The sequence below is a fragment of the Pimephales promelas genome, chromosome 3 (assembly GCF_988280905.1).
Source record: "Pimephales promelas chromosome 3, fPimPro1.hap1.1, whole genome shotgun sequence".
Classification (NCBI taxonomy): domain Eukaryota; kingdom Metazoa; phylum Chordata; class Actinopteri; order Cypriniformes; family Leuciscidae; genus Pimephales; species Pimephales promelas.
The window spans coordinates 45,867,047-45,886,357 of NC_142771.1; the positions used below are offsets into that span (position 1 = coordinate 45,867,047).

Here is a 19,311-nt window from a genome sequence, read left to right on the forward strand (position 1 = left end):
CATTCAAATAGCCCAATTTTGGCAGCAGATTTCGCTTACGGCCATACCACCTTGAGAACGCCCGAACTCGTCTGATCTCGGAAGCTAAGCAGGGTCGGGCCTGGTTAGTACTTGGATGGGAGACCGCCTGGGAATACCAGGTGCTGTAAGCTTTATATAGTTTACTACCCTAATGTTTTAACTATTCAAATAGCCCAATTTTGGCAGCAGATTTCGCTTACGGCCATACCACCTTGAGAACGCCCGAACTCGTCTGATCTCGGAAGCTAAGCAGGGTCGGGCCTGGTTAGTACTTGGATGGGAGACCGCCTGGGAATACCAGGTGCTGTAAGCTTTATTGTTTAAAAAAAAAAAAAAAAAAAAAGAGTCAATGAAATGTTTCAAAAATCCTAAATTGTCTTTTTTCCCCTCAAAATTCCTGAAATAGTCTCTCAGTTTCTTCAGAAAGCCTGAAAGAGTCTCTTTTTTTTCTTCTTCAAATAGCCCAATTTTGGCTGCAGATTTCGCTTACGGCCATACCACCTTGAGAACGCCCGAACTCGTCTGATCTCGGAAGCTAAGCAGGGTCGGGCCTGGTTAGTACTTGGATGGGAGACCGCCTGGGAATACCAGGTGCTGTAAGCTTTATGTAGTTTACTACCCTAATGTTCTAACCATTCAAATAGCCCAATTTTGGCAGCAGATTTCGCTTACGGCCATACCACCTTGAGAACGCCCGAACTCGTCTGATCTCGGAAGCTAAGCAGGGTCGGGCCTGGTTAGTACTTGGATGGGAGACCGCCTGGGAATACCAGGTGCTGTAAGCTTTATGTAGTTTACTACCCTAATGTTCTAACCATTCAAATAGCCCAATTTTGGCAGGAGATTTCGCTTACGACCATACCACCTTGAGAACGCCCGAACTCGTCTGATCTCGGAAGCTAAGCAGGGTCGGGCCTGGTTAGTACTTGGATGGGAGACCGCCTGGGAATACCAGGTGCTGTAAGCTTTATGTAGTTTACTACCCTAATGTTCTAACCATTCAAATAGCCCAATTTTGGCAGGAGATTTCGCTTACGACCATACCACCTTGAGAACGCCCGAACTCGTCTGATCTCGGAAGCTAAGCAGGGTCGGGCCTGGTTAGTACTTGGATGGGAGACCGCCTGGGAATACCAGGTGCTGTAAGCTTTATGTAGTTTACTACCCTAATGTTCTAACCATTCAAATAGCCCAATTTTGGCAGCAGATTTCGCTTACGGCCATACCACCTTGAGAACGCCCGAACTCGTCTGATCTCGGAAGCTAAGCAGGGTCGGGCCTGGTTAGTACTTGGATGGGAGACCGCCTGGGAATACCAGGTGCTGTAAGCTTTATATAGTTTACTACCCTAATGTTCTAACCATTCAAATAGCCCAATTTTGGCAGCAGATTTCGCTTACGGCCATACCACCTTGAGAACGCCCGAACTCGTCTGATCTCGGAAGCTAAGCAGGGTCGGGCCTGGTTAGTACTTGGATGGGAGACCGCCTGGGAATACCAGGTGCTCTAAGCTTTATATAGTTTACTACCCTAATGTTCTAACCATTCAAATAGCCCAATTTTGGCAGCAGATTTCGCTTACGGCCATACCACCTTGAGAACGCCCGAACTCGTCTGATCTCGGAAGCTAAGCAGGGTCGGGCCTGGTTAGTACTTGGATGGGAGACCGCCTGGGAATACCAGGTGCTGTAAGCTTTATGTAGTTTACTACCCTAATGTTCTAACCATTCAAATAGCCCAATTTTGGCAGCAGATTTCGCTTACGGCCATACCACCTTGAGAACGCCCGAACTCGTCTGATCTCGGAAGCTAAGCAGGGTCGGGCCTGGTTAGTACTTGGATGGGAGACCGCCTGGGAATACCAGGTGCTGTAAGCTTTATATAGTTTACTACCCTAATGTTTTAACTATTCAAATAGCCCAATTTTGGCAGCAGATTTCGCTTACGGCCATACCACCTTGAGAACGCCCGAACTCGTCTGATCTCGGAAGCTAAGCAGGGTCGGGCCTGGTTAGTACTTGGATGGGAGACCGCCTGGGAATACCAGGTGCTGTAAGCTTTATATAGTTTACTACCCTAATGTTCTAACCATTCAAATAGCCCAATTTTGGCAGCAGATTTCGCTTACGGCCATACCACCTTGAGAACGCCCGAACTCGTCTGATCTCGGAAGCTAAGCAGGGTCGGGCCTGGTTAGTACTTGGATGGGAGACCGCCTGGGAATACCAGGTGCTGTAAGCTTTATATAGTTTACTACCCTAATGTTCTAACCATTCAAATAGCCCAATTTTGGCAGCAGATTTCGCTTACGGCCATACCACCTTGAGAACGCCCGAACTCGTCTGATCTCGGAAGCTAAGCAGGGTCGGGCCTGGTTAGTACTTGGATGGGAGACCGCCTGGGAATACCAGGTGCTGTAAGCTTTATATAGTTTACTACCCTAATGTTTTAACTATTCAAATAGCCCAATTTTGGCAGCAGATTTCGCTTACGGCCATACCACCTTGAGAACGCCCGAACTCGTCTGATCTCGGAAGCTAAGCAGGGTCGGGCCTGGTTAGTACTTGGATGGGAGACCGCCTGGGAATACCAGGTGCTGTAAGCTTTATATAGTTTACTACCCTAATGTTCTAACCATTCAAATAGCCCAATTTTGGCAGCAGATTTCGCTTACGGCCATACCACCTTGAGAACGCCCGAACTCGTCTGATCTCGGAAGCTAAGCAGGGTCGGGCCTGGTTAGTACTTGGATGGGAGACCGCCTGGGAATACCAGGTGCTGTAAGCTTTATATAGTTTACTACCCTAATGTTTTAACTATTCAAATAGCCCAATTTTGGCAGCAGATTTCGCTTACGGCCATACCACCTTGAGAACGCCCGAACTCGTCTGATCTCGGAAGCTAAGCAGGGTCGGGCCTGGTTAGTACTTGGATGGGAGACCGCCTGGGAATACCAGGTGCTGTAAGCTTTATATAGTTTACTACCCTAATGTTCTAACCATTCAAATAGCCCAATTTTGGCAGCAGATTTCGCTTACGGCCATACCACCTTGAGAACGCCCGAACTCGTCTGATCTCGGAAGCTAAGCAGGGTCGGGCCTGGTTAGTACTTGGATGGGAGACCGCCTGGGAATACCAGGTGCTGTAAGCTTTATATAGTTTACTACCCTAATGTTCTAACCATTCAAATAGCCCAATTTTGGCAGCAGATTTCGCTTACGGCCATACCACCTTGAGAACGCCCGAACTCGTCTGATCTCGGAAGCTAAGCAGGGTCGGGCCTGGTTAGTACTTGGATGGGAGACCGCCTGGGAATACCAGGTGCTGTAAGCTTTATATAGTTTACTACCCTAATGTTTTAACTATTCAAATAGCCCAATTTTGGCAGCAGATTTCGCTTACGGCCATACCACCTTGAGAACGCCCGAACTCGTCTGATCTCGGAAGCTAAGCAGGGTCGGGCCTGGTTAGTACTTGGATGGGAGACCGCCTGGGAATACCAGGTGCTGTAAGCTTTATATAGTTTACTACCCTAATGTTCTAACCATTCAAATAGCCCAATTTTGGCAGCAGATTTCGCTTACGGCCATACCACCTTGAGAACGCCCGAACTCGTCTGATCTCGGAAGCTAAGCAGGGTCGGGCCTGGTTAGTACTTGGATGGGAGACCGCCTGGGAATACCAGGTGCTGTAAGCTTTATATAGTTTACTACCCTAATGTTTTAACTATTCAAATAGCCCAATTTTGGCAGCAGATTTCGCTTACGGCCATACCACCTTGAGAACGCCCGAACTCGTCTGATCTCGGAAGCTAAGCAGGGTCGGGCCTGGTTAGTACTTGGATGGGAGACCGCCTGGGAATACCAGGTGCTGTAAGCTTTATTGTTTAAAAAAAAAAAAAAAAAAAAAGAGTCAATGAAATGTTTCAAAAATCCTAAATTGTCTTTTTTCCCCTCAAAATTCCTGAAATAGTCTCTCAGTTTCTTCAGAAAGCCTGAAAGAGTCTCTTTTTTTTTCTTCTTCAAATAGCCCAATTTTGGCTGCAGATTTCGCTTACGGCCATACCATCTTGAGAACGCCCGAACTCGTCTGATCTCGGAAGCTAAGCAGGGTCGGGCCTGGTTAGTACTTGGATGGGAGACCGCCTGGGAATACCAGGTGCTGTAAGCTTTATGTAGTTTACTACCCTAATGTTCTAACCATTCAAATAGCCCAATTTTGGCAGCAGATTTCGCTTACGGCCATACCACCTTGAGAACGCCCGAACTCGTCTGATCTCGGAAGCTAAGCAGGGTCGGGCCTGGTTAGTACTTCGATGGGAGACCGCCTGGGAATACCAGGTGCTGTAAGCTTTATATAGTTTACTACCCTAATGTTCTAACCATTCAAATAGCCCAATTTTGGCAGCAGATTTCGCTTACGGCCATACCACCTTGAGAACGCCCGAACTCGTCTGATCTCGGAAGCTAAGCAGGGTCGGGCCTGGTTAGTACTTGGATGGGAGACCGCCTGGGAATACCAGGTGCTGTAAGCTTTATATAGTTTACTACCCTAATGTTTTAACTATTCAAATAGCCCAATTTTGGCAGCAGATTTCGCTTACGGCCATACCACCTTGAGAACGCCCGAACTCGTCTGATCTCGGAAGCTAAGCAGGGTCGGGCCTGGTTAGTACTTGGATGGGAGACCGCCTGGGAATACCAGGTGCTGTAAGCTTTATATAGTTTACTACCCTAATGTTCTAACCATTCAAATAGCCCAATTTTGGCAGCAGATTTCGCTTACGGCCATACCACCTTGAGAACGCCCGAACTCGTCTGATCTCGGAAGCTAAGCAGGGTCGGGCCTGGTTAGTACTTGGATGGGAGACCGCCTGGGAATACCAGGTGCTGTAAGCTTTATATAGTTTACTACCCTAATGTTTTAACTATTCAAATAGCCCAATTTTGGCAGCAGATTTCGCTTACGGCCATACCACCTTGAGAACGCCCGAACTCGTCTGATCTCGGAAGCTAAGCAGGGTCGGGCCTGGTTAGTACTTGGATGGGAGACCGCCTGGGAATACCAGGTGCTGTAAGCTTTATATAGTTTACTACCCTAATGTTTTAACTATTCAAATAGCCCAATTTTGGCAGCAGATTTCGCTTACGGCCATACCACCTTGAGAACGCCCGAACTCGTCTGATCTCGGAAGCTAAGCAGGGTCGGGCCTGGTTAGTACTTGGATGGGAGACCGCCTGGGAATACCAGGTGCTGTAAGCTTTATATAGTTTACTACCCTAATGTTCTAACCATTCAAATAGCCCAATTTTGGCAGCAGATTTCGCTTACGGCCATACCACCTTGAGAACGCCCGAACTCGTCTGATCTCGGAAGCTAAGCAGGGTCGGGCCTGGTTAGTACTTGGATGGGAGACCGCCTGGGAATACCAGGTGCTGTAAGCTTTATGTAGTTTACTACCCTAATGTTCTAACCATTCAAATAGCCCAATTTTGGCAGCAGATTTCGCTTACGGCCATACCACCTTGAGAACGCCCGAACTCGTCTGATCTCGGAAGCTAAGCAGGGTCGGGCCTGGTTAGTACTTGGATGGGAGACCGCCTGGGAATACCAGGTGCTGTAAGCTTTATATAGTTTACTACCCTAATGTTTTAACTATTCAAATAGCCCAATTTTGGCAGCAGATTTCGCTTACGGCCATACCACCTTGAGAACGCCCGAACTCGTCTGATCTCGGAAGCTAAGCAGGGTCGGGCCTGGTTAGTACTTGGATGGGAGACCGCCTGGGAATACCAGGTGCTGTAAGCTTTATATAGTTTACTACCCTAATGTTCTAACCATTCAAATAGCCCAATTTTGGCAGCAGATTTCGCTTACGGCCATACCACCTTGAGAACGCCCGAACTCGTCTGATCTCGGAAGCTAAGCAGGGTCGGGCCTGGTTAGTACTTGGATGGGAGACCGCCTGGGAATACCAGGTGCTGTAAGCTTTATATAGTTTACTACCCTAATGTTCTAACCATTCAAATAGCCCAATTTTGGCAGCAGATTTCGCTTACGGCCATACCACCTTGAGAACGCCCGAACTCGTCTGATCTCGGAAGCTAAGCAGGGTCGGGCCTGGTTAGTACTTGGATGGGAGACCGCCTGGGAATACCAGGTGCTGTAAGCTTTATATAGTTTACTACCCTAATGTTTTAACTATTCAAATAGCCCAATTTTGGCAGCAGATTTCGCTTACGGCCATACCACCTTGAGAACGCCCGAACTCGTCTGATCTCGGAAGCTAAGCAGGGTCGGGCCTGGTTAGTACTTGGATGGGAGACCGCCTGGGAATACCAGGTGCTGTAAGCTTTATATAGTTTACTACCCTAATGTTCTAACCATTCAAATAGCCCAATTTTGGCAGCAGATTTCGCTTACGGCCATACCACCTTGAGAACGCCCGAACTCGTCTGATCTCGGAAGCTAAGCAGGGTCGGGCCTGGTTAGTACTTGGATGGGAGACCGCCTGGGAATACCAGGTGCTGTAAGCTTTATATAGTTTACTACCCTAATGTTTTAACTATTCAAATAGCCCAATTTTGGCAGCAGATTTCGCTTACGGCCATACCACCTTGAGAACGCCCGAACTCGTCTGATCTCGGAAGCTAAGCAGGGTCGGGCCTGGTTAGTACTTGGATGGGAGACCGCCTGGGAATACCAGGTGCTGTAAGCTTTATTGTTTAAAAAAAAAAAAAAAAAAAAAGAGTCAATGAAATGTTTCAAAAATCCTAAATTGTCTTTTTTCCCCTCAAAATTCCTGAAATAGTCTCTCAGTTTCTTCAGAAAGCCTGAAAGAGTCTCTTTTTTTTTCTTCTTCAAATAGCCCAATTTTGGCTGCAGATTTCGCTTACGGCCATACCATCTTGAGAACGCCCGAACTCGTCTGATCTCGGAAGCTAAGCAGGGTCGGGCCTGGTTAGTACTTGGATGGGAGACCGCCTGGGAATACCAGGTGCTGTAAGCTTTATGTAGTTTACTACCCTAATGTTCTAACCATTCAAATAGCCCAATTTTGGCAGCAGATTTCGCTTACGGCCATACCACCTTGAGAACGCCCGAACTCGTCTGATCTCGGAAGCTAAGCAGGGTCGGGCCTGGTTAGTACTTCGATGGGAGACCGCCTGGGAATACCAGGTGCTGTAAGCTTTATATAGTTTACTACCCTAATGTTCTAACCATTCAAATAGCCCAATTTTGGCAGCAGATTTCGCTTACGGCCATACCACCTTGAGAACGCCCGAACTCGTCTGATCTCGGAAGCTAAGCAGGGTCGGGCCTGGTTAGTACTTGGATGGGAGACCGCCTGGGAATACCAGGTGCTGTAAGCTTTATATAGTTTACTACCCTAATGTTTTAACTATTCAAATAGCCCAATTTTGGCAGCAGATTTCGCTTACGGCCATACCACCTTGAGAACGCCCGAACTCGTCTGATCTCGGAAGCTAAGCAGGGTCGGGCCTGGTTAGTACTTGGATGGGAGACCGCCTGGGAATACCAGGTGCTGTAAGCTTTATATAGTTTACTACCCTAATGTTCTAACCATTCAAATAGCCCAATTTTGGCAGCAGATTTCGCTTACGGCCATACCACCTTGAGAACGCCCGAACTCGTCTGATCTCGGAAGCTAAGCAGGGTCGGGCCTGGTTAGTACTTGGATGGGAGACCGCCTGGGAATACCAGGTGCTGTAAGCTTTATATAGTTTACTACCCTAATGTTTTAACTATTCAAATAGCCCAATTTTGGCAGCAGATTTCGCTTACGGCCATACCACCTTGAGAACGCCCGAACTCGTCTGATCTCGGAAGCTAAGCAGGGTCGGGCCTGGTTAGTACTTGGATGGGAGACCGCCTGGGAATACCAGGTGCTGTAAGCTTTATTGTTTAAAAAAAAAAAAAAAAAAAAAGAGTCAATGAAATGTTTCAAAAATCCTAAATTGTCTTTTTTCCCCTCAAAATTCCTGAAATAGTCTCTCAGTTTCTTCAGAAAGCCTGAAAGAGTCTCTTTTTTTTCTTCTTCAAATAGCCCAATTTTGGCTGCAGATTTCGCTTACGGCCATACCACCTTGAGAACGCCCGAACTCGTCTGATCTCGGAAGCTAAGCAGGGTCGGGCCTGGTTAGTACTTGGATGGGAGACCGCCTGGGAATACCAGGTGCTGTAAGCTTTATGTAGTTTACTACCCTAATGTTCTAACCATTCAAATAGCCCAATTTTGGCAGCAGATTTCGCTTACGGCCATACCACCTTGAGAACGCCCGAACTCGTCTGATCTCGGAAGCTAAGCAGGGTCGGGCCTGGTTAGTACTTGGATGGGAGACCGCCTGGGAATACCAGGTGCTGTAAGCTTTATGTAGTTTACTACCCTAATGTTCTAACCATTCAAATAGCCCAATTTTGGCAGGAGATTTCGCTTACGACCATACCACCTTGAGAACGCCCGAACTCGTCTGATCTCGGAAGCTAAGCAGGGTCGGGCCTGGTTAGTACTTGGATGGGAGACCGCCTGGGAATACCAGGTGCTGTAAGCTTTATGTAGTTTACTACCCTAATGTTCTAACCATTCAAATAGCCCAATTTTGGCAGGAGATTTCGCTTACGACCATACCACCTTGAGAACGCCCGAACTCGTCTGATCTCGGAAGCTAAGCAGGGTCGGGCCTGGTTAGTACTTGGATGGGAGACCGCCTGGGAATACCAGGTGCTGTAAGCTTTATGTAGTTTACTACCCTAATGTTCTAACCATTCAAATAGCCCAATTTTGGCAGCAGATTTCGCTTACGGCCATACCACCTTGAGAACGCCCGAACTCGTCTGATCTCGGAAGCTAAGCAGGGTCGGGCCTGGTTAGTACTTGGATGGGAGACCGCCTGGGAATACCAGGTGCTGTAAGCTTTATATAGTTTACTACCCTAATGTTCTAACCATTCAAATAGCCCAATTTTGGCAGCAGATTTCGCTTACGGCCATACCACCTTGAGAACGCCCGAACTCGTCTGATCTCGGAAGCTAAGCAGGGTCGGGCCTGGTTAGTACTTGGATGGGAGACCGCCTGGGAATACCAGGTGCTCTAAGCTTTATATAGTTTACTACCCTAATGTTCTAACCATTCAAATAGCCCAATTTTGGCAGCAGATTTCGCTTACGGCCATACCACCTTGAGAACGCCCGAACTCGTCTGATCTCGGAAGCTAAGCAGGGTCGGGCCTGGTTAGTACTTGGATGGGAGACCGCCTGGGAATACCAGGTGCTGTAAGCTTTATGTAGTTTACTACCCTAATGTTCTAACCATTCAAATAGCCCAATTTTGGCAGCAGATTTCGCTTACGGCCATACCACCTTGAGAACGCCCGAACTCGTCTGATCTCGGAAGCTAAGCAGGGTCGGGCCTGGTTAGTACTTGGATGGGAGACCGCCTGGGAATACCAGGTGCTGTAAGCTTTATATAGTTTACTACCCTAATGTTTTAACTATTCAAATAGCCCAATTTTGGCAGCAGATTTCGCTTACGGCCATACCACCTTGAGAACGCCCGAACTCGTCTGATCTCGGAAGCTAAGCAGGGTCGGGCCTGGTTAGTACTTGGATGGGAGACCGCCTGGGAATACCAGGTGCTGTAAGCTTTATATAGTTTACTACCCTAATGTTCTAACCATTCAAATAGCCCAATTTTGGCAGCAGATTTCGCTTACGGCCATACCACCTTGAGAACGCCCGAACTCGTCTGATCTCGGAAGCTAAGCAGGGTCGGGCCTGGTTAGTACTTGGATGGGAGACCGCCTGGGAATACCAGGTGCTGTAAGCTTTATATAGTTTACTACCCTAATGTTCTAACCATTCAAATAGCCCAATTTTGGCAGCAGATTTCGCTTACGGCCATACCACCTTGAGAACGCCCGAACTCGTCTGATCTCGGAAGCTAAGCAGGGTCGGGCCTGGTTAGTACTTGGATGGGAGACCGCCTGGGAATACCAGGTGCTGTAAGCTTTATATAGTTTACTACCCTAATGTTTTAACTATTCAAATAGCCCAATTTTGGCAGCAGATTTCGCTTACGGCCATACCACCTTGAGAACGCCCGAACTCGTCTGATCTCGGAAGCTAAGCAGGGTCGGGCCTGGTTAGTACTTGGATGGGAGACCGCCTGGGAATACCAGGTGCTGTAAGCTTTATATAGTTTACTACCCTAATGTTCTAACCATTCAAATAGCCCAATTTTGGCAGCAGATTTCGCTTACGGCCATACCACCTTGAGAACGCCCGAACTCGTCTGATCTCGGAAGCTAAGCAGGGTCGGGCCTGGTTAGTACTTGGATGGGAGACCGCCTGGGAATACCAGGTGCTGTAAGCTTTATATAGTTTACTACCCTAATGTTTTAACTATTCAAATAGCCCAATTTTGGCAGCAGATTTCGCTTACGGCCATACCACCTTGAGAACGCCCGAACTCGTCTGATCTCGGAAGCTAAGCAGGGTCGGGCCTGGTTAGTACTTGGATGGGAGACCGCCTGGGAATACCAGGTGCTGTAAGCTTTATATAGTTTACTACCCTAATGTTCTAACCATTCAAATAGCCCAATTTTGGCAGCAGATTTCGCTTACGGCCATACCACCTTGAGAACGCCCGAACTCGTCTGATCTCGGAAGCTAAGCAGGGTCGGGCCTGGTTAGTACTTGGATGGGAGACCGCCTGGGAATACCAGGTGCTGTAAGCTTTATATAGTTTACTACCCTAATGTTTTAACTATTCAAATAGCCCAATTTTGGCAGCAGATTTCGCTTACGGCCATACCACCTTGAGAACGCCCGAACTCGTCTGATCTCGGAAGCTAAGCAGGGTCGGGCCTGGTTAGTACTTGGATGGGAGACCGCCTGGGAATACCAGGTGCTGTAAGCTTTATATAGTTTACTACCCTAATGTTCTAACCATTCAAATAGCCCAATTTTGGCAGCAGATTTCGCTTACGGCCATACCACCTTGAGAACGCCCGAACTCGTCTGATCTCGGAAGCTAAGCAGGGTCGGGCCTGGTTAGTACTTGGATGGGAGACCGCCTGGGAATACCAGGTGCTGTAAGCTTTATATAGTTTACTACCCTAAGGTTTTAACTATTCAAATAGCCCAATTTTGGCAGCAGATTTCGCTTACGGCCATACCACCTTGAGAACGCCCGAACTCGTCTGATCTCGGAAGCTAAGCAGGGTCGGGCCTGGTTAGTACTTGGATGGGAGACCGCCTGGGAATACCAGGTGCTGTAAGCTTTATATAGTTTACTACCCTAATGTTTTAACTATTCAAATAGCCCAATTTTGGCAGCAGATTTCGCTTACGGCCATACCACCTTGAGAACGCCCGAACTCGTCTGATCTCGGAAGCTAAGCAGGGTCGGGCCTGGTTAGTACTTCGATGGGAGACCGCCTGGGAATACCAGGTGCTGTAAGCTTTATATAGTTTACTACCCTAATGTTCTAACCATTCAAATAGCCCAATTTTGGCAGCAGATTTCGCTTACGGCCATACCACCTTGAGAACGCCCGAACTCGTCTGATCTCGGAAGCTAAGCAGGGTCGGGCCTGGTTAGTACTTGGATGGGAGACCGCCTGGGAATACCAGGTGCTGTAAGCTTTATATAGTTTACTACCCTAATGTTTTAACTATTCAAATAGCCCAATTTTGGCAGCAGATTTCGCTTACGGCCATACCACCTTGAGAACGCCCGAACTCGTCTGATCTCGGAAGCTAAGCAGGGTCGGGCCTGGTTAGTACTTGGATGGGAGACCGCCTGGGAATACCAGGTGCTGTAAGCTTTATATAGTTTACTACCCTAATGTTCTAACCATTCAAATAGCCCAATTTTGGCAGCAGATTTCGCTTACGGCCATACCACCTTGAGAACGCCCGAACTCGTCTGATCTCGGAAGCTAAGCAGGGTCGGGCCTGGTTAGTACTTGGATGGGAGACCGCCTGGGAATACCAGGTGCTGTAAGCTTTATATAGTTTACTACCCTAATGTTTTAACTATTCAAATAGCCCAATTTTGGCAGCAGATTTCGCTTACGGCCATACCACCTTGAGAACGCCCGAACTCGTCTGATCTCGGAAGCTAAGCAGGGTCGGGCCTGGTTAGTACTTGGATGGGAGACCGCCTGGGAATACCAGGTGCTGTAAGCTTTATATAGTTTACTACCCTAATGTTTTAACTATTCAAATAGCCCAATTTTGGCAGCAGATTTCGCTTACGGCCATACCACCTTGAGAACGCCCGAACTCGTCTGATCTCGGAAGCTAAGCAGGGTCGGGCCTGGTTAGTACTTGGATGGGAGACCGCCTGGGAATACCAGGTGCTGTAAGCTTTATTGTTTAAAAAAAAAAAAAAAAAAAAAGAGTCAATGAAATGTTTCAAAAATCCTAAATTGTCTTTTTTCCCCTCAAAATTCCTGAAATAGTCTCTCAGTTTCTTCAGAAAGCCTGAAAGAGTCTCTTTTTTTTCTTCTTCAAATAGCCCAATTTTGGCTGCAGATTTCGCTTACGGCCATACCACCTTGAGAACGCCCGAACTCGTCTGATCTCGGAAGCTAAGCAGGGTCGGGCCTGGTTAGTACTTGGATGGGAGACCGCCTGGGAATACCAGGTGCTGTAAGCTTTATGTAGTTTACTACCCTAATGTTCTAACCATTCAAATAGCCCAATTTTGGCAGCAGATTTCGCTTACGGCCATACCACCTTGAGAACGCCCGAACTCGTCTGATCTCGGAAGCTAAGCAGGGTCGGGCCTGGTTAGTACTTGGATGGGAGACCGCCTGGGAATACCAGGTGCTGTAAGCTTTATGTAGTTTACTACCCTAATGTTCTAACCATTCAAATAGCCCAATTTTGGCAGGAGATTTCGCTTACGACCATACCACCTTGAGAACGCCCGAACTCGTCTGATCTCGGAAGCTAAGCAGGGTCGGGCCTGGTTAGTACTTGGATGGGAGACCGCCTGGGAATACCAGGTGCTGTAAGCTTTATGTAGTTTACTACCCTAATGTTCTAACCATTCAAATAGCCCAATTTTGGCAGGAGATTTCGCTTACGACCATACCACCTTGAGAACGCCCGAACTCGTCTGATCTCGGAAGCTAAGCAGGGTCGGGCCTGGTTAGTACTTGGATGGGAGACCGCCTGGGAATACCAGGTGCTGTAAGCTTTATGTAGTTTACTACCCTAATGTTCTAACCATTCAAATAGCCCAATTTTGGCAGCAGATTTCGCTTACGGCCATACCACCTTGAGAACGCCCGAACTCGTCTGATCTCGGAAGCTAAGCAGGGTCGGGCCTGGTTAGTACTTGGATGGGAGACCGCCTGGGAATACCAGGTGCTGTAAGCTTTATATAGTTTACTACCCTAATGTTCTAACCATTCAAATAGCCCAATTTTGGCAGCAGATTTCGCTTACGGCCATACCACCTTGAGAACGCCCGAACTCGTCTGATCTCGGAAGCTAAGCAGGGTCGGGCCTGGTTAGTACTTGGATGGGAGACCGCCTGGGAATACCAGGTGCTCTAAGCTTTATATAGTTTACTACCCTAATGTTCTAACCATTCAAATAGCCCAATTTTGGCAGCAGATTTCGCTTACGGCCATACCACCTTGAGAACGCCCGAACTCGTCTGATCTCGGAAGCTAAGCAGGGTCGGGCCTGGTTAGTACTTGGATGGGAGACCGCCTGGGAATACCAGGTGCTGTAAGCTTTATGTAGTTTACTACCCTAATGTTCTAACCATTCAAATAGCCCAATTTTGGCAGCAGATTTCGCTTACGGCCATACCACCTTGAGAACGCCCGAACTCGTCTGATCTCGGAAGCTAAGCAGGGTCGGGCCTGGTTAGTACTTGGATGGGAGACCGCCTGGGAATACCAGGTGCTGTAAGCTTTATATAGTTTACTACCCTAATGTTTTAACTATTCAAATAGCCCAATTTTGGCAGCAGATTTCGCTTACGGCCATACCACCTTGAGAACGCCCGAACTCGTCTGATCTCGGAAGCTAAGCAGGGTCGGGCCTGGTTAGTACTTGGATGGGAGACCGCCTGGGAATACCAGGTGCTGTAAGCTTTATATAGTTTACTACCCTAATGTTCTAACCATTCAAATAGCCCAATTTTGGCAGCAGATTTCGCTTACGGCCATACCACCTTGAGAACGCCCGAACTCGTCTGATCTCGGAAGCTAAGCAGGGTCGGGCCTGGTTAGTACTTGGATGGGAGACCGCCTGGGAATACCAGGTGCTGTAAGCTTTATATAGTTTACTACCCTAATGTTCTAACCATTCAAATAGCCCAATTTTGGCAGCAGATTTCGCTTACGGCCATACCACCTTGAGAACGCCCGAACTCGTCTGATCTCGGAAGCTAAGCAGGGTCGGGCCTGGTTAGTACTTGGATGGGAGACCGCCTGGGAATACCAGGTGCTGTAAGCTTTATATAGTTTACTACCCTAATGTTTTAACTATTCAAATAGCCCAATTTTGGCAGCAGATTTCGCTTACGGCCATACCACCTTGAGAACGCCCGAACTCGTCTGATCTCGGAAGCTAAGCAGGGTCGGGCCTGGTTAGTACTTGGATGGGAGACCGCCTGGGAATACCAGGTGCTGTAAGCTTTATATAGTTTACTACCCTAATGTTCTAACCATTCAAATAGCCCAATTTTGGCAGCAGATTTCGCTTACGGCCATACCACCTTGAGAACGCCCGAACTCGTCTGATCTCGGAAGCTAAGCAGGGTCGGGCCTGGTTAGTACTTGGATGGGAGACCGCCTGGGAATACCAGGTGCTGTAAGCTTTATATAGTTTACTACCCTAATGTTTTAACTATTCAAATAGCCCAATTTTGGCAGCAGATTTCGCTTACGGCCATACCACCTTGAGAACGCCCGAACTCGTCTGATCTCGGAAGCTAAGCAGGGTCGGGCCTGGTTAGTACTTGGATGGGAGACCGCCTGGGAATACCAGGTGCTGTAAGCTTTATATAGTTTACTACCCTAATGTTCTAACCATTCAAATAGCCCAATTTTGGCAGCAGATTTCGCTTACGGCCATACCACCTTGAGAACGCCCGAACTCGTCTGATCTCGGAAGCTAAGCAGGGTCGGGCCTGGTTAGTACTTGGATGGGAGACCGCCTGGGAATACCAGGTGCTGTAAGCTTTATATAGTTTACTACCCTAATGTTTTAACTATTCAAATAGCCCAATTTTGGCAGCAGATTTCGCTTACGGCCATACCACCTTGAGAACGCCCGAACTCGTCTGATCTCGGAAGCTAAGCAGGGTCGGGCCTGGTTAGTACTTGGATGGGAGACCGCCTGGGAATACCAGGTGCTGTAAGCTTTATATAGTTTACTACCCTAATGTTCTAACCATTCAAATAGCCCAATTTTGGCAGCAGATTTCGCTTACGGCCATACCACCTTGAGAACGCCCGAACTCGTCTGATCTCGGAAGCTAAGCAGGGTCGGGCCTGGTTAGTACTTGGATGGGAGACCGCCTGGGAATACCAGGTGCTGTAAGCTTTATATAGTTTACTACCCTAAGGTTTTAACTATTCAAATAGCCCAATTTTGGCAGCAGATTTCGCTTACGGCCATACCACCTTGAGAACGCCCGAACTCGTCTGATCTCGGAAGCTAAGCAGGGTCGGGCCTGGTTAGTACTTGGATGGGAGACCGCCTGGGAATACCAGGTGCTGTAAGCTTTATATAGTTTACTACCCTAATGTTTTAACTATTCAAATAGCCCAATTTTGGCAGCAGATTTCGCTTACGGCCATACCACCTTGAGAACGCCCGAACTCGTCTGATCTCGGAAGCTAAGCAGGGTCGGGCCTGGTTAGTACTTGGATGGGAGACCGCCTGGGAATACCAGGTGCTGTAAGCTTTATTGTTTAAAAAAAAAAAAAAAAAAAAAGAGTCAATGAAATGTTTCAAAAATCCTAAATTGTCTTTTTTCCCCTCAAAATTCCTGAAATAGTCTCTCAGTTTCTTCAGAAAGCCTGAAAGAGTCTCTTTTTTTTCTTCTTCAAATAGCCCAATTTTGGCTGCAGATTTCGCTTACGGCCATACCACCTTGAGAACGCCCGAACTCGTCTGATCTCGGAAGCTAAGCAGGGTCGGGCCTGGTTAGTACTTGGATGGGAGACCGCCTGGGAATACCAGGTGCTGTAAGCTTTATGTAGTTTACTACCCTAATGTTCTAACCATTCAAATAGCCCAATTTTGGCAGCAGATTTCGCTTACGGCCATACCACCTTGAGAACGCCCGAACTCGTCTGATCTCGGAAGCTAAGCAGGGTCGGGCCTGGTTAGTACTTGGATGGGAGACCGCCTGGGAATACCAGGTGCTGTAAGCTTTATATAGTTTACTACCCTAATGTTCTAACCATTCAAATAGCCCAATTTTGGCAGCAGATTTCGCTTACGGCCATACCACCTTGAGAACGCCCGAACTCGTCTGATCTCGGAAGCTAAGCAGGGTCGGGCCTGGTTAGTACTTGGATGGGAGACCGCCTGGGAATACCAGGTGCTGTAAGCTTTATGTAGTTTACTACCCTAATGTTTTAACTATTCAAATAGCCCAATTTTGGCAGCAGATTTCGCTTACGGCCATACCACCTTGAGAACGCCCGAACTCGTCTGATCTCGGAAGCTAAGCAGGGTCGGGCCTGGTTAGTACTTGGATGGGAGACCGCCTGGGAATACCAGGTGCTGTAAGCTTTATATAGTTTACTACCCTAATGTTCTAACCATTCAAATAGCCCAATTTTGGCAGCAGATTTCGCTTACGGCCATACCACCTTGAGAACGCCCGAACTCGTCTGATCTCGGAAGCTAAGCAGGGTCGGGCCTGGTTAGTACTTGGATGGGAGACCGCCTGGGAATACCAGGTGCTGTAAGCTTTATATAGTTTACTACCCTAATGTTTTAACTATTCAAATAGCCCAATTTTGGCAGCAGATTTCGCTTACGGCCATACCACCTTGAGAACGCCCGAACTCGTCTGATCTCGGAAGCTAAGCAGGGTCGGGCCTGGTTAGTACTTGGATGGGAGACCGCCTGGGAATACCAGGTGCTGTAAGCTTTATATAGTTTACTACCCTAATGTTCTAACCATTCAAATAGCCCAATTTTGGCAGCAGATTTCGCTTACGGCCATACCACCTTGAGAACGCCCGAACTCGTCTGATCTCGGAAGCTAAGCAGGGTCGGGCCTGGTTAGTACTTGGATGGGAGACCGCCTGGGAATACCAGGTGCTGTAAGCTTTATATAGTTTACTACCCTAATGTTTTAACTATTCAAATAGCCCAATTTTGGCAGCAGATTTCGCTTACGGCCATACCACCTTGAGAACGCCCGAACTCGTCTGATCTCGGAAGCTAAGCAGGGTCGGGCCTGGTTAGTACTTGGATGGGAGACCGCCTGGGAATACCAGGTGCTGTAAGCTTTATATAGTTTACTACCCTAATGTTTTAACTATTCAAATAGCCCAATTTTGGCAGCAGATTTCGCTTACGGCCATACCACCTTGAGAACGCCCGAACTCGTCTGATCTCGGAAGCTAAGCAGGGTCGGGCCTGGTTAGTACTTGGATGGGAGACCGCCTGGGAATACCAGGTGCTGTAAGCTTTATTGTTTAAAAAAAAAAAAAAAAAAAAAAGAGTCAATGAAATGTTTCAAAAATCCTAAATTGTCTTTTTTCCCCTCAAAATTCCTGAAATAGTCTCTCAGTTTCTTCAGAAAGCCTGAAAGAGTCTCTTTTTTTTCTTCTTCAAATAGCCCAATTTTGGCTGCAGATTTCGCTTACGGCCATACCACCTTGAGAACGCCCGAACTCGTCTGATCTCGGAAGCTAAGCAGGGTCGGGCCTGGTTAGTACTTGGATGGGAGACCGCCTGGGAATACCAGGTGCTGTAAGCTTTATGTAGTTTACTACCCTAATGTTCTAACCATTCAAATAGCCCAATTTTGGCAGCAGATTTCGCTTACGGCCATACCACCTTGAGAACGCCCGAACTCGTCTGATCTCGGAAGCTAAGCAGGGTCGGGCCTGGTTAGTACTTGGATGGGAGACCGCCTGGGAATACCAGGTGCTGTAAGCTTTATGTAGTTTACTACCCTAATGTTCTAACCATTCAAATAGCCCAATTTTGGCAGGAGATTTCGCTTACGACCATACCACCTTGAGAACGCCCGAACTCGTCTGATCTCGGAAGCTAAGCAGGGTCGGGCCTGGTTAGTACTTGGATGGGAGACCGCCTGGGAATACCAGGTGCTGTAAGCTTTATGTAGTTTACTACCCTAATGTTCTAACCATTCAAATAGCCCAATTTTGGCAGGAGATTTCGCTTACGACCATACCACCTTGAGAACGCCCGAACTCGTCTGATCTCGGAAGCTAAGCAGGGTCGGGCCTGGTTAGTACTTGGATGGGAGACCGCCTGGGAATACCAGGTGCTGTAAGCTTTATGTAGTTTACTACCCTAATGTTCTAACCATTCAAATAGCCCAATTTTGGCAGCAGATTTCGCTTACGGCCATACCACCTTGAGAACGCCCGAACTCGTCTGATCTCGGAAGCTAAGCAGGGTCGGGCCTGGTTAGTACTTGGATGGGAGACCGCCTGGGAATACCAGGTGCTGTAAGCTTTATATAGTTTACTACCCTAATGTTCTAACCATTCAAATAGCCCAATTTTGGCAGCAGATTTCGCTTACGGCCATACCACCTTGAGAACGCCCGAACTCGTCTGATCTCGGAAGCTAAGCAGGGTCGGGCCTGGTTAGTACTTGGATGGGAGACCGCCTGGGAATACCAGGTGCTGTAAGCTTTATATAGTTTACTACCCTAATGTTCTAACCATTCAAATAGCCCAATTTTGGCAGCAGATTTCGCTTACGGCCATACCACCTTGAGAACGCCCGAACTCGTCTGATCTCGGAAGCTAAGCAGGGTCGGGCCTGGTTAGTACTTGGATGGGAGACCGCCTGGGAATACCAGGTGCTGTAAGCTTTATGTAGTTTACTACCCTAATGTTCTAACCATTCAAATAGCCCAATTTTGGCAGCAGATTTCGCTTACGGCCATACCACCTTGAGAACGCCCGAACTCGTCTGATCTCGGAAGCTAAGCAGGGTCGGGCCTGGTTAGTACTTGGATGGGAGACCGCCTGGGAATACCAGGTGCTGTAAGCTTTATATAGTTTACTACCC

At 47.8% G+C, this 19,311-nt stretch overlaps 102 non-coding genes across 102 annotated transcripts; all 102 read left to right on the forward strand.

Moving 5' to 3' along the window:
* Nucleotides 1–33: 33 nt before the first annotated feature.
* LOC148987693 (5S ribosomal RNA) lies at nucleotides 34–152 on the forward strand. Its single transcript, XR_016167716.1, has one exon. It is a non-coding gene; the product is annotated as a 5S ribosomal RNA (ribosomal RNA).
* A 63-nt stretch (nucleotides 153–215) lies between these two features.
* LOC148987694 (5S ribosomal RNA) lies at nucleotides 216–334 on the forward strand. The gene has a single exon (XR_016167717.1). It is a non-coding gene; the product is annotated as a 5S ribosomal RNA (ribosomal RNA).
* A 171-nt stretch (nucleotides 335–505) lies between these two features.
* On the forward strand, nucleotides 506–624 carry LOC148987695 (5S ribosomal RNA). Its single transcript, XR_016167718.1, has one exon. It is a non-coding gene; the product is annotated as a 5S ribosomal RNA (ribosomal RNA).
* Nucleotides 625–687: 63 nt separating this feature from the next.
* LOC148987696 (5S ribosomal RNA) lies at nucleotides 688–806 on the forward strand. Its single transcript, XR_016167719.1, has one exon. It is a non-coding gene; the product is annotated as a 5S ribosomal RNA (ribosomal RNA).
* Nucleotides 807–869: 63 nt separating this feature from the next.
* LOC148987697 (5S ribosomal RNA) lies at nucleotides 870–988 on the forward strand. The gene has a single exon (XR_016162868.1). It is a non-coding gene; the product is annotated as a 5S ribosomal RNA (ribosomal RNA).
* A 63-nt stretch (nucleotides 989–1,051) lies between these two features.
* Nucleotides 1,052–1,170, forward strand: LOC148987698 (5S ribosomal RNA). Its single transcript, XR_016162869.1, has one exon. It is a non-coding gene; the product is annotated as a 5S ribosomal RNA (ribosomal RNA).
* A 63-nt stretch (nucleotides 1,171–1,233) lies between these two features.
* Nucleotides 1,234–1,352, forward strand: LOC148987699 (5S ribosomal RNA). The gene has a single exon (XR_016167720.1). It is a non-coding gene; the product is annotated as a 5S ribosomal RNA (ribosomal RNA).
* A 63-nt stretch (nucleotides 1,353–1,415) lies between these two features.
* On the forward strand, nucleotides 1,416–1,534 carry LOC148987700 (5S ribosomal RNA). The gene has a single exon (XR_016163607.1). It is a non-coding gene; the product is annotated as a 5S ribosomal RNA (ribosomal RNA).
* A 63-nt stretch (nucleotides 1,535–1,597) lies between these two features.
* Nucleotides 1,598–1,716, forward strand: LOC148987701 (5S ribosomal RNA). The gene has a single exon (XR_016167721.1). It is a non-coding gene; the product is annotated as a 5S ribosomal RNA (ribosomal RNA).
* A 63-nt stretch (nucleotides 1,717–1,779) lies between these two features.
* On the forward strand, nucleotides 1,780–1,898 carry LOC148987702 (5S ribosomal RNA). Its single transcript, XR_016167722.1, has one exon. It is a non-coding gene; the product is annotated as a 5S ribosomal RNA (ribosomal RNA).
* Nucleotides 1,899–1,961: 63 nt separating this feature from the next.
* LOC148987703 (5S ribosomal RNA) lies at nucleotides 1,962–2,080 on the forward strand. Its single transcript, XR_016167723.1, has one exon. It is a non-coding gene; the product is annotated as a 5S ribosomal RNA (ribosomal RNA).
* A 63-nt stretch (nucleotides 2,081–2,143) lies between these two features.
* LOC148987704 (5S ribosomal RNA) lies at nucleotides 2,144–2,262 on the forward strand. The gene has a single exon (XR_016167725.1). It is a non-coding gene; the product is annotated as a 5S ribosomal RNA (ribosomal RNA).
* A 63-nt stretch (nucleotides 2,263–2,325) lies between these two features.
* On the forward strand, nucleotides 2,326–2,444 carry LOC148987705 (5S ribosomal RNA). The gene has a single exon (XR_016167726.1). It is a non-coding gene; the product is annotated as a 5S ribosomal RNA (ribosomal RNA).
* Nucleotides 2,445–2,507: 63 nt separating this feature from the next.
* On the forward strand, nucleotides 2,508–2,626 carry LOC148987706 (5S ribosomal RNA). Its single transcript, XR_016167727.1, has one exon. It is a non-coding gene; the product is annotated as a 5S ribosomal RNA (ribosomal RNA).
* Nucleotides 2,627–2,689: 63 nt separating this feature from the next.
* On the forward strand, nucleotides 2,690–2,808 carry LOC148987707 (5S ribosomal RNA). Its single transcript, XR_016167728.1, has one exon. It is a non-coding gene; the product is annotated as a 5S ribosomal RNA (ribosomal RNA).
* A 63-nt stretch (nucleotides 2,809–2,871) lies between these two features.
* LOC148987708 (5S ribosomal RNA) lies at nucleotides 2,872–2,990 on the forward strand. Its single transcript, XR_016167729.1, has one exon. It is a non-coding gene; the product is annotated as a 5S ribosomal RNA (ribosomal RNA).
* Nucleotides 2,991–3,053: 63 nt separating this feature from the next.
* LOC148987709 (5S ribosomal RNA) lies at nucleotides 3,054–3,172 on the forward strand. The gene has a single exon (XR_016167730.1). It is a non-coding gene; the product is annotated as a 5S ribosomal RNA (ribosomal RNA).
* Nucleotides 3,173–3,235: 63 nt separating this feature from the next.
* LOC148987710 (5S ribosomal RNA) lies at nucleotides 3,236–3,354 on the forward strand. The gene has a single exon (XR_016167731.1). It is a non-coding gene; the product is annotated as a 5S ribosomal RNA (ribosomal RNA).
* Nucleotides 3,355–3,417: 63 nt separating this feature from the next.
* LOC148987711 (5S ribosomal RNA) lies at nucleotides 3,418–3,536 on the forward strand. Its single transcript, XR_016167732.1, has one exon. It is a non-coding gene; the product is annotated as a 5S ribosomal RNA (ribosomal RNA).
* A 63-nt stretch (nucleotides 3,537–3,599) lies between these two features.
* On the forward strand, nucleotides 3,600–3,718 carry LOC148987712 (5S ribosomal RNA). Its single transcript, XR_016167733.1, has one exon. It is a non-coding gene; the product is annotated as a 5S ribosomal RNA (ribosomal RNA).
* A 63-nt stretch (nucleotides 3,719–3,781) lies between these two features.
* LOC148987713 (5S ribosomal RNA) lies at nucleotides 3,782–3,900 on the forward strand. Its single transcript, XR_016167734.1, has one exon. It is a non-coding gene; the product is annotated as a 5S ribosomal RNA (ribosomal RNA).
* Nucleotides 3,901–4,072: 172 nt separating this feature from the next.
* Nucleotides 4,073–4,191, forward strand: LOC148987714 (5S ribosomal RNA). Its single transcript, XR_016161311.1, has one exon. It is a non-coding gene; the product is annotated as a 5S ribosomal RNA (ribosomal RNA).
* Nucleotides 4,192–4,254: 63 nt separating this feature from the next.
* Nucleotides 4,255–4,373, forward strand: LOC148987715 (5S ribosomal RNA). The gene has a single exon (XR_016160271.1). It is a non-coding gene; the product is annotated as a 5S ribosomal RNA (ribosomal RNA).
* A 63-nt stretch (nucleotides 4,374–4,436) lies between these two features.
* LOC148987716 (5S ribosomal RNA) lies at nucleotides 4,437–4,555 on the forward strand. The gene has a single exon (XR_016167736.1). It is a non-coding gene; the product is annotated as a 5S ribosomal RNA (ribosomal RNA).
* A 63-nt stretch (nucleotides 4,556–4,618) lies between these two features.
* LOC148987717 (5S ribosomal RNA) lies at nucleotides 4,619–4,737 on the forward strand. Its single transcript, XR_016167737.1, has one exon. It is a non-coding gene; the product is annotated as a 5S ribosomal RNA (ribosomal RNA).
* A 63-nt stretch (nucleotides 4,738–4,800) lies between these two features.
* LOC148987718 (5S ribosomal RNA) lies at nucleotides 4,801–4,919 on the forward strand. Its single transcript, XR_016167739.1, has one exon. It is a non-coding gene; the product is annotated as a 5S ribosomal RNA (ribosomal RNA).
* A 63-nt stretch (nucleotides 4,920–4,982) lies between these two features.
* Nucleotides 4,983–5,101, forward strand: LOC148987719 (5S ribosomal RNA). The gene has a single exon (XR_016167740.1). It is a non-coding gene; the product is annotated as a 5S ribosomal RNA (ribosomal RNA).
* A 63-nt stretch (nucleotides 5,102–5,164) lies between these two features.
* LOC148987720 (5S ribosomal RNA) lies at nucleotides 5,165–5,283 on the forward strand. Its single transcript, XR_016167741.1, has one exon. It is a non-coding gene; the product is annotated as a 5S ribosomal RNA (ribosomal RNA).
* A 63-nt stretch (nucleotides 5,284–5,346) lies between these two features.
* LOC148987721 (5S ribosomal RNA) lies at nucleotides 5,347–5,465 on the forward strand. The gene has a single exon (XR_016167742.1). It is a non-coding gene; the product is annotated as a 5S ribosomal RNA (ribosomal RNA).
* Nucleotides 5,466–5,528: 63 nt separating this feature from the next.
* LOC148987722 (5S ribosomal RNA) lies at nucleotides 5,529–5,647 on the forward strand. Its single transcript, XR_016167743.1, has one exon. It is a non-coding gene; the product is annotated as a 5S ribosomal RNA (ribosomal RNA).
* Nucleotides 5,648–5,710: 63 nt separating this feature from the next.
* LOC148987723 (5S ribosomal RNA) lies at nucleotides 5,711–5,829 on the forward strand. The gene has a single exon (XR_016167744.1). It is a non-coding gene; the product is annotated as a 5S ribosomal RNA (ribosomal RNA).
* Nucleotides 5,830–5,892: 63 nt separating this feature from the next.
* On the forward strand, nucleotides 5,893–6,011 carry LOC148987724 (5S ribosomal RNA). The gene has a single exon (XR_016167745.1). It is a non-coding gene; the product is annotated as a 5S ribosomal RNA (ribosomal RNA).
* Nucleotides 6,012–6,074: 63 nt separating this feature from the next.
* On the forward strand, nucleotides 6,075–6,193 carry LOC148987725 (5S ribosomal RNA). Its single transcript, XR_016167746.1, has one exon. It is a non-coding gene; the product is annotated as a 5S ribosomal RNA (ribosomal RNA).
* A 63-nt stretch (nucleotides 6,194–6,256) lies between these two features.
* On the forward strand, nucleotides 6,257–6,375 carry LOC148987726 (5S ribosomal RNA). Its single transcript, XR_016167748.1, has one exon. It is a non-coding gene; the product is annotated as a 5S ribosomal RNA (ribosomal RNA).
* Nucleotides 6,376–6,438: 63 nt separating this feature from the next.
* On the forward strand, nucleotides 6,439–6,557 carry LOC148987727 (5S ribosomal RNA). Its single transcript, XR_016167750.1, has one exon. It is a non-coding gene; the product is annotated as a 5S ribosomal RNA (ribosomal RNA).
* Nucleotides 6,558–6,620: 63 nt separating this feature from the next.
* Nucleotides 6,621–6,739, forward strand: LOC148987728 (5S ribosomal RNA). The gene has a single exon (XR_016167751.1). It is a non-coding gene; the product is annotated as a 5S ribosomal RNA (ribosomal RNA).
* Nucleotides 6,740–6,911: 172 nt separating this feature from the next.
* Nucleotides 6,912–7,030, forward strand: LOC148987729 (5S ribosomal RNA). Its single transcript, XR_016161314.1, has one exon. It is a non-coding gene; the product is annotated as a 5S ribosomal RNA (ribosomal RNA).
* A 63-nt stretch (nucleotides 7,031–7,093) lies between these two features.
* LOC148987730 (5S ribosomal RNA) lies at nucleotides 7,094–7,212 on the forward strand. The gene has a single exon (XR_016160272.1). It is a non-coding gene; the product is annotated as a 5S ribosomal RNA (ribosomal RNA).
* Nucleotides 7,213–7,275: 63 nt separating this feature from the next.
* Nucleotides 7,276–7,394, forward strand: LOC148987731 (5S ribosomal RNA). Its single transcript, XR_016167752.1, has one exon. It is a non-coding gene; the product is annotated as a 5S ribosomal RNA (ribosomal RNA).
* A 63-nt stretch (nucleotides 7,395–7,457) lies between these two features.
* On the forward strand, nucleotides 7,458–7,576 carry LOC148987732 (5S ribosomal RNA). Its single transcript, XR_016167753.1, has one exon. It is a non-coding gene; the product is annotated as a 5S ribosomal RNA (ribosomal RNA).
* Nucleotides 7,577–7,639: 63 nt separating this feature from the next.
* On the forward strand, nucleotides 7,640–7,758 carry LOC148987733 (5S ribosomal RNA). The gene has a single exon (XR_016167754.1). It is a non-coding gene; the product is annotated as a 5S ribosomal RNA (ribosomal RNA).
* A 63-nt stretch (nucleotides 7,759–7,821) lies between these two features.
* LOC148987734 (5S ribosomal RNA) lies at nucleotides 7,822–7,940 on the forward strand. Its single transcript, XR_016167755.1, has one exon. It is a non-coding gene; the product is annotated as a 5S ribosomal RNA (ribosomal RNA).
* Nucleotides 7,941–8,111: 171 nt separating this feature from the next.
* LOC148987735 (5S ribosomal RNA) lies at nucleotides 8,112–8,230 on the forward strand. The gene has a single exon (XR_016167756.1). It is a non-coding gene; the product is annotated as a 5S ribosomal RNA (ribosomal RNA).
* A 63-nt stretch (nucleotides 8,231–8,293) lies between these two features.
* On the forward strand, nucleotides 8,294–8,412 carry LOC148987736 (5S ribosomal RNA). Its single transcript, XR_016167757.1, has one exon. It is a non-coding gene; the product is annotated as a 5S ribosomal RNA (ribosomal RNA).
* Nucleotides 8,413–8,475: 63 nt separating this feature from the next.
* LOC148987737 (5S ribosomal RNA) lies at nucleotides 8,476–8,594 on the forward strand. The gene has a single exon (XR_016162870.1). It is a non-coding gene; the product is annotated as a 5S ribosomal RNA (ribosomal RNA).
* Nucleotides 8,595–8,657: 63 nt separating this feature from the next.
* Nucleotides 8,658–8,776, forward strand: LOC148987738 (5S ribosomal RNA). The gene has a single exon (XR_016162871.1). It is a non-coding gene; the product is annotated as a 5S ribosomal RNA (ribosomal RNA).
* Nucleotides 8,777–8,839: 63 nt separating this feature from the next.
* LOC148987739 (5S ribosomal RNA) lies at nucleotides 8,840–8,958 on the forward strand. The gene has a single exon (XR_016167758.1). It is a non-coding gene; the product is annotated as a 5S ribosomal RNA (ribosomal RNA).
* Nucleotides 8,959–9,021: 63 nt separating this feature from the next.
* LOC148987740 (5S ribosomal RNA) lies at nucleotides 9,022–9,140 on the forward strand. Its single transcript, XR_016163608.1, has one exon. It is a non-coding gene; the product is annotated as a 5S ribosomal RNA (ribosomal RNA).
* A 63-nt stretch (nucleotides 9,141–9,203) lies between these two features.
* LOC148987741 (5S ribosomal RNA) lies at nucleotides 9,204–9,322 on the forward strand. Its single transcript, XR_016167760.1, has one exon. It is a non-coding gene; the product is annotated as a 5S ribosomal RNA (ribosomal RNA).
* A 63-nt stretch (nucleotides 9,323–9,385) lies between these two features.
* LOC148987742 (5S ribosomal RNA) lies at nucleotides 9,386–9,504 on the forward strand. The gene has a single exon (XR_016167761.1). It is a non-coding gene; the product is annotated as a 5S ribosomal RNA (ribosomal RNA).
* A 63-nt stretch (nucleotides 9,505–9,567) lies between these two features.
* On the forward strand, nucleotides 9,568–9,686 carry LOC148987743 (5S ribosomal RNA). The gene has a single exon (XR_016167762.1). It is a non-coding gene; the product is annotated as a 5S ribosomal RNA (ribosomal RNA).
* Nucleotides 9,687–9,749: 63 nt separating this feature from the next.
* LOC148987744 (5S ribosomal RNA) lies at nucleotides 9,750–9,868 on the forward strand. The gene has a single exon (XR_016167763.1). It is a non-coding gene; the product is annotated as a 5S ribosomal RNA (ribosomal RNA).
* Nucleotides 9,869–9,931: 63 nt separating this feature from the next.
* Nucleotides 9,932–10,050, forward strand: LOC148987745 (5S ribosomal RNA). Its single transcript, XR_016167764.1, has one exon. It is a non-coding gene; the product is annotated as a 5S ribosomal RNA (ribosomal RNA).
* A 63-nt stretch (nucleotides 10,051–10,113) lies between these two features.
* LOC148987746 (5S ribosomal RNA) lies at nucleotides 10,114–10,232 on the forward strand. Its single transcript, XR_016167766.1, has one exon. It is a non-coding gene; the product is annotated as a 5S ribosomal RNA (ribosomal RNA).
* A 63-nt stretch (nucleotides 10,233–10,295) lies between these two features.
* Nucleotides 10,296–10,414, forward strand: LOC148987747 (5S ribosomal RNA). Its single transcript, XR_016167767.1, has one exon. It is a non-coding gene; the product is annotated as a 5S ribosomal RNA (ribosomal RNA).
* A 63-nt stretch (nucleotides 10,415–10,477) lies between these two features.
* Nucleotides 10,478–10,596, forward strand: LOC148987748 (5S ribosomal RNA). Its single transcript, XR_016167768.1, has one exon. It is a non-coding gene; the product is annotated as a 5S ribosomal RNA (ribosomal RNA).
* Nucleotides 10,597–10,659: 63 nt separating this feature from the next.
* LOC148987749 (5S ribosomal RNA) lies at nucleotides 10,660–10,778 on the forward strand. The gene has a single exon (XR_016167769.1). It is a non-coding gene; the product is annotated as a 5S ribosomal RNA (ribosomal RNA).
* A 63-nt stretch (nucleotides 10,779–10,841) lies between these two features.
* On the forward strand, nucleotides 10,842–10,960 carry LOC148987750 (5S ribosomal RNA). The gene has a single exon (XR_016167770.1). It is a non-coding gene; the product is annotated as a 5S ribosomal RNA (ribosomal RNA).
* Nucleotides 10,961–11,023: 63 nt separating this feature from the next.
* Nucleotides 11,024–11,142, forward strand: LOC148987751 (5S ribosomal RNA). The gene has a single exon (XR_016167772.1). It is a non-coding gene; the product is annotated as a 5S ribosomal RNA (ribosomal RNA).
* A 63-nt stretch (nucleotides 11,143–11,205) lies between these two features.
* On the forward strand, nucleotides 11,206–11,324 carry LOC148987752 (5S ribosomal RNA). Its single transcript, XR_016167773.1, has one exon. It is a non-coding gene; the product is annotated as a 5S ribosomal RNA (ribosomal RNA).
* A 63-nt stretch (nucleotides 11,325–11,387) lies between these two features.
* LOC148987753 (5S ribosomal RNA) lies at nucleotides 11,388–11,506 on the forward strand. The gene has a single exon (XR_016160273.1). It is a non-coding gene; the product is annotated as a 5S ribosomal RNA (ribosomal RNA).
* Nucleotides 11,507–11,569: 63 nt separating this feature from the next.
* On the forward strand, nucleotides 11,570–11,688 carry LOC148987754 (5S ribosomal RNA). Its single transcript, XR_016167774.1, has one exon. It is a non-coding gene; the product is annotated as a 5S ribosomal RNA (ribosomal RNA).
* A 63-nt stretch (nucleotides 11,689–11,751) lies between these two features.
* On the forward strand, nucleotides 11,752–11,870 carry LOC148987755 (5S ribosomal RNA). Its single transcript, XR_016167775.1, has one exon. It is a non-coding gene; the product is annotated as a 5S ribosomal RNA (ribosomal RNA).
* A 63-nt stretch (nucleotides 11,871–11,933) lies between these two features.
* LOC148987756 (5S ribosomal RNA) lies at nucleotides 11,934–12,052 on the forward strand. The gene has a single exon (XR_016167776.1). It is a non-coding gene; the product is annotated as a 5S ribosomal RNA (ribosomal RNA).
* A 63-nt stretch (nucleotides 12,053–12,115) lies between these two features.
* Nucleotides 12,116–12,234, forward strand: LOC148987757 (5S ribosomal RNA). The gene has a single exon (XR_016167777.1). It is a non-coding gene; the product is annotated as a 5S ribosomal RNA (ribosomal RNA).
* Nucleotides 12,235–12,297: 63 nt separating this feature from the next.
* On the forward strand, nucleotides 12,298–12,416 carry LOC148987758 (5S ribosomal RNA). Its single transcript, XR_016167778.1, has one exon. It is a non-coding gene; the product is annotated as a 5S ribosomal RNA (ribosomal RNA).
* Nucleotides 12,417–12,587: 171 nt separating this feature from the next.
* Nucleotides 12,588–12,706, forward strand: LOC148987759 (5S ribosomal RNA). The gene has a single exon (XR_016167779.1). It is a non-coding gene; the product is annotated as a 5S ribosomal RNA (ribosomal RNA).
* Nucleotides 12,707–12,769: 63 nt separating this feature from the next.
* LOC148987760 (5S ribosomal RNA) lies at nucleotides 12,770–12,888 on the forward strand. The gene has a single exon (XR_016167780.1). It is a non-coding gene; the product is annotated as a 5S ribosomal RNA (ribosomal RNA).
* Nucleotides 12,889–12,951: 63 nt separating this feature from the next.
* LOC148987761 (5S ribosomal RNA) lies at nucleotides 12,952–13,070 on the forward strand. The gene has a single exon (XR_016162872.1). It is a non-coding gene; the product is annotated as a 5S ribosomal RNA (ribosomal RNA).
* Nucleotides 13,071–13,133: 63 nt separating this feature from the next.
* LOC148987762 (5S ribosomal RNA) lies at nucleotides 13,134–13,252 on the forward strand. The gene has a single exon (XR_016162873.1). It is a non-coding gene; the product is annotated as a 5S ribosomal RNA (ribosomal RNA).
* Nucleotides 13,253–13,315: 63 nt separating this feature from the next.
* On the forward strand, nucleotides 13,316–13,434 carry LOC148987763 (5S ribosomal RNA). The gene has a single exon (XR_016167781.1). It is a non-coding gene; the product is annotated as a 5S ribosomal RNA (ribosomal RNA).
* A 63-nt stretch (nucleotides 13,435–13,497) lies between these two features.
* LOC148987764 (5S ribosomal RNA) lies at nucleotides 13,498–13,616 on the forward strand. The gene has a single exon (XR_016163609.1). It is a non-coding gene; the product is annotated as a 5S ribosomal RNA (ribosomal RNA).
* Nucleotides 13,617–13,679: 63 nt separating this feature from the next.
* On the forward strand, nucleotides 13,680–13,798 carry LOC148987765 (5S ribosomal RNA). Its single transcript, XR_016167783.1, has one exon. It is a non-coding gene; the product is annotated as a 5S ribosomal RNA (ribosomal RNA).
* Nucleotides 13,799–13,861: 63 nt separating this feature from the next.
* Nucleotides 13,862–13,980, forward strand: LOC148987766 (5S ribosomal RNA). Its single transcript, XR_016167784.1, has one exon. It is a non-coding gene; the product is annotated as a 5S ribosomal RNA (ribosomal RNA).
* Nucleotides 13,981–14,043: 63 nt separating this feature from the next.
* On the forward strand, nucleotides 14,044–14,162 carry LOC148987767 (5S ribosomal RNA). The gene has a single exon (XR_016167785.1). It is a non-coding gene; the product is annotated as a 5S ribosomal RNA (ribosomal RNA).
* Nucleotides 14,163–14,225: 63 nt separating this feature from the next.
* Nucleotides 14,226–14,344, forward strand: LOC148987768 (5S ribosomal RNA). Its single transcript, XR_016167786.1, has one exon. It is a non-coding gene; the product is annotated as a 5S ribosomal RNA (ribosomal RNA).
* Nucleotides 14,345–14,407: 63 nt separating this feature from the next.
* On the forward strand, nucleotides 14,408–14,526 carry LOC148987769 (5S ribosomal RNA). Its single transcript, XR_016167787.1, has one exon. It is a non-coding gene; the product is annotated as a 5S ribosomal RNA (ribosomal RNA).
* A 63-nt stretch (nucleotides 14,527–14,589) lies between these two features.
* LOC148987770 (5S ribosomal RNA) lies at nucleotides 14,590–14,708 on the forward strand. Its single transcript, XR_016167788.1, has one exon. It is a non-coding gene; the product is annotated as a 5S ribosomal RNA (ribosomal RNA).
* Nucleotides 14,709–14,771: 63 nt separating this feature from the next.
* On the forward strand, nucleotides 14,772–14,890 carry LOC148987771 (5S ribosomal RNA). Its single transcript, XR_016167789.1, has one exon. It is a non-coding gene; the product is annotated as a 5S ribosomal RNA (ribosomal RNA).
* A 63-nt stretch (nucleotides 14,891–14,953) lies between these two features.
* Nucleotides 14,954–15,072, forward strand: LOC148987772 (5S ribosomal RNA). Its single transcript, XR_016167790.1, has one exon. It is a non-coding gene; the product is annotated as a 5S ribosomal RNA (ribosomal RNA).
* Nucleotides 15,073–15,135: 63 nt separating this feature from the next.
* Nucleotides 15,136–15,254, forward strand: LOC148987773 (5S ribosomal RNA). The gene has a single exon (XR_016167791.1). It is a non-coding gene; the product is annotated as a 5S ribosomal RNA (ribosomal RNA).
* Nucleotides 15,255–15,317: 63 nt separating this feature from the next.
* Nucleotides 15,318–15,436, forward strand: LOC148987774 (5S ribosomal RNA). Its single transcript, XR_016167792.1, has one exon. It is a non-coding gene; the product is annotated as a 5S ribosomal RNA (ribosomal RNA).
* A 63-nt stretch (nucleotides 15,437–15,499) lies between these two features.
* LOC148987775 (5S ribosomal RNA) lies at nucleotides 15,500–15,618 on the forward strand. The gene has a single exon (XR_016167794.1). It is a non-coding gene; the product is annotated as a 5S ribosomal RNA (ribosomal RNA).
* A 63-nt stretch (nucleotides 15,619–15,681) lies between these two features.
* On the forward strand, nucleotides 15,682–15,800 carry LOC148987776 (5S ribosomal RNA). Its single transcript, XR_016167795.1, has one exon. It is a non-coding gene; the product is annotated as a 5S ribosomal RNA (ribosomal RNA).
* A 63-nt stretch (nucleotides 15,801–15,863) lies between these two features.
* On the forward strand, nucleotides 15,864–15,982 carry LOC148987777 (5S ribosomal RNA). Its single transcript, XR_016167796.1, has one exon. It is a non-coding gene; the product is annotated as a 5S ribosomal RNA (ribosomal RNA).
* A 171-nt stretch (nucleotides 15,983–16,153) lies between these two features.
* Nucleotides 16,154–16,272, forward strand: LOC148987778 (5S ribosomal RNA). Its single transcript, XR_016167797.1, has one exon. It is a non-coding gene; the product is annotated as a 5S ribosomal RNA (ribosomal RNA).
* Nucleotides 16,273–16,335: 63 nt separating this feature from the next.
* LOC148987779 (5S ribosomal RNA) lies at nucleotides 16,336–16,454 on the forward strand. Its single transcript, XR_016167798.1, has one exon. It is a non-coding gene; the product is annotated as a 5S ribosomal RNA (ribosomal RNA).
* A 63-nt stretch (nucleotides 16,455–16,517) lies between these two features.
* On the forward strand, nucleotides 16,518–16,636 carry LOC148987780 (5S ribosomal RNA). The gene has a single exon (XR_016167799.1). It is a non-coding gene; the product is annotated as a 5S ribosomal RNA (ribosomal RNA).
* Nucleotides 16,637–16,699: 63 nt separating this feature from the next.
* Nucleotides 16,700–16,818, forward strand: LOC148987781 (5S ribosomal RNA). Its single transcript, XR_016167800.1, has one exon. It is a non-coding gene; the product is annotated as a 5S ribosomal RNA (ribosomal RNA).
* A 63-nt stretch (nucleotides 16,819–16,881) lies between these two features.
* On the forward strand, nucleotides 16,882–17,000 carry LOC148987782 (5S ribosomal RNA). The gene has a single exon (XR_016167801.1). It is a non-coding gene; the product is annotated as a 5S ribosomal RNA (ribosomal RNA).
* A 63-nt stretch (nucleotides 17,001–17,063) lies between these two features.
* On the forward strand, nucleotides 17,064–17,182 carry LOC148987783 (5S ribosomal RNA). The gene has a single exon (XR_016167802.1). It is a non-coding gene; the product is annotated as a 5S ribosomal RNA (ribosomal RNA).
* A 63-nt stretch (nucleotides 17,183–17,245) lies between these two features.
* LOC148987784 (5S ribosomal RNA) lies at nucleotides 17,246–17,364 on the forward strand. The gene has a single exon (XR_016167803.1). It is a non-coding gene; the product is annotated as a 5S ribosomal RNA (ribosomal RNA).
* Nucleotides 17,365–17,427: 63 nt separating this feature from the next.
* On the forward strand, nucleotides 17,428–17,546 carry LOC148987785 (5S ribosomal RNA). Its single transcript, XR_016167805.1, has one exon. It is a non-coding gene; the product is annotated as a 5S ribosomal RNA (ribosomal RNA).
* Nucleotides 17,547–17,609: 63 nt separating this feature from the next.
* Nucleotides 17,610–17,728, forward strand: LOC148987786 (5S ribosomal RNA). Its single transcript, XR_016167806.1, has one exon. It is a non-coding gene; the product is annotated as a 5S ribosomal RNA (ribosomal RNA).
* Nucleotides 17,729–17,900: 172 nt separating this feature from the next.
* Nucleotides 17,901–18,019, forward strand: LOC148987787 (5S ribosomal RNA). The gene has a single exon (XR_016167807.1). It is a non-coding gene; the product is annotated as a 5S ribosomal RNA (ribosomal RNA).
* Nucleotides 18,020–18,082: 63 nt separating this feature from the next.
* On the forward strand, nucleotides 18,083–18,201 carry LOC148987788 (5S ribosomal RNA). The gene has a single exon (XR_016167808.1). It is a non-coding gene; the product is annotated as a 5S ribosomal RNA (ribosomal RNA).
* A 63-nt stretch (nucleotides 18,202–18,264) lies between these two features.
* On the forward strand, nucleotides 18,265–18,383 carry LOC148987789 (5S ribosomal RNA). Its single transcript, XR_016162875.1, has one exon. It is a non-coding gene; the product is annotated as a 5S ribosomal RNA (ribosomal RNA).
* Nucleotides 18,384–18,446: 63 nt separating this feature from the next.
* LOC148987790 (5S ribosomal RNA) lies at nucleotides 18,447–18,565 on the forward strand. Its single transcript, XR_016162876.1, has one exon. It is a non-coding gene; the product is annotated as a 5S ribosomal RNA (ribosomal RNA).
* Nucleotides 18,566–18,628: 63 nt separating this feature from the next.
* LOC148987791 (5S ribosomal RNA) lies at nucleotides 18,629–18,747 on the forward strand. Its single transcript, XR_016167809.1, has one exon. It is a non-coding gene; the product is annotated as a 5S ribosomal RNA (ribosomal RNA).
* Nucleotides 18,748–18,810: 63 nt separating this feature from the next.
* LOC148987792 (5S ribosomal RNA) lies at nucleotides 18,811–18,929 on the forward strand. The gene has a single exon (XR_016167810.1). It is a non-coding gene; the product is annotated as a 5S ribosomal RNA (ribosomal RNA).
* A 63-nt stretch (nucleotides 18,930–18,992) lies between these two features.
* LOC148987793 (5S ribosomal RNA) lies at nucleotides 18,993–19,111 on the forward strand. Its single transcript, XR_016167811.1, has one exon. It is a non-coding gene; the product is annotated as a 5S ribosomal RNA (ribosomal RNA).
* A 63-nt stretch (nucleotides 19,112–19,174) lies between these two features.
* On the forward strand, nucleotides 19,175–19,293 carry LOC148987794 (5S ribosomal RNA). Its single transcript, XR_016167812.1, has one exon. It is a non-coding gene; the product is annotated as a 5S ribosomal RNA (ribosomal RNA).
* The last annotated feature ends 18 nt before the right edge of the window (nucleotides 19,294–19,311 follow it).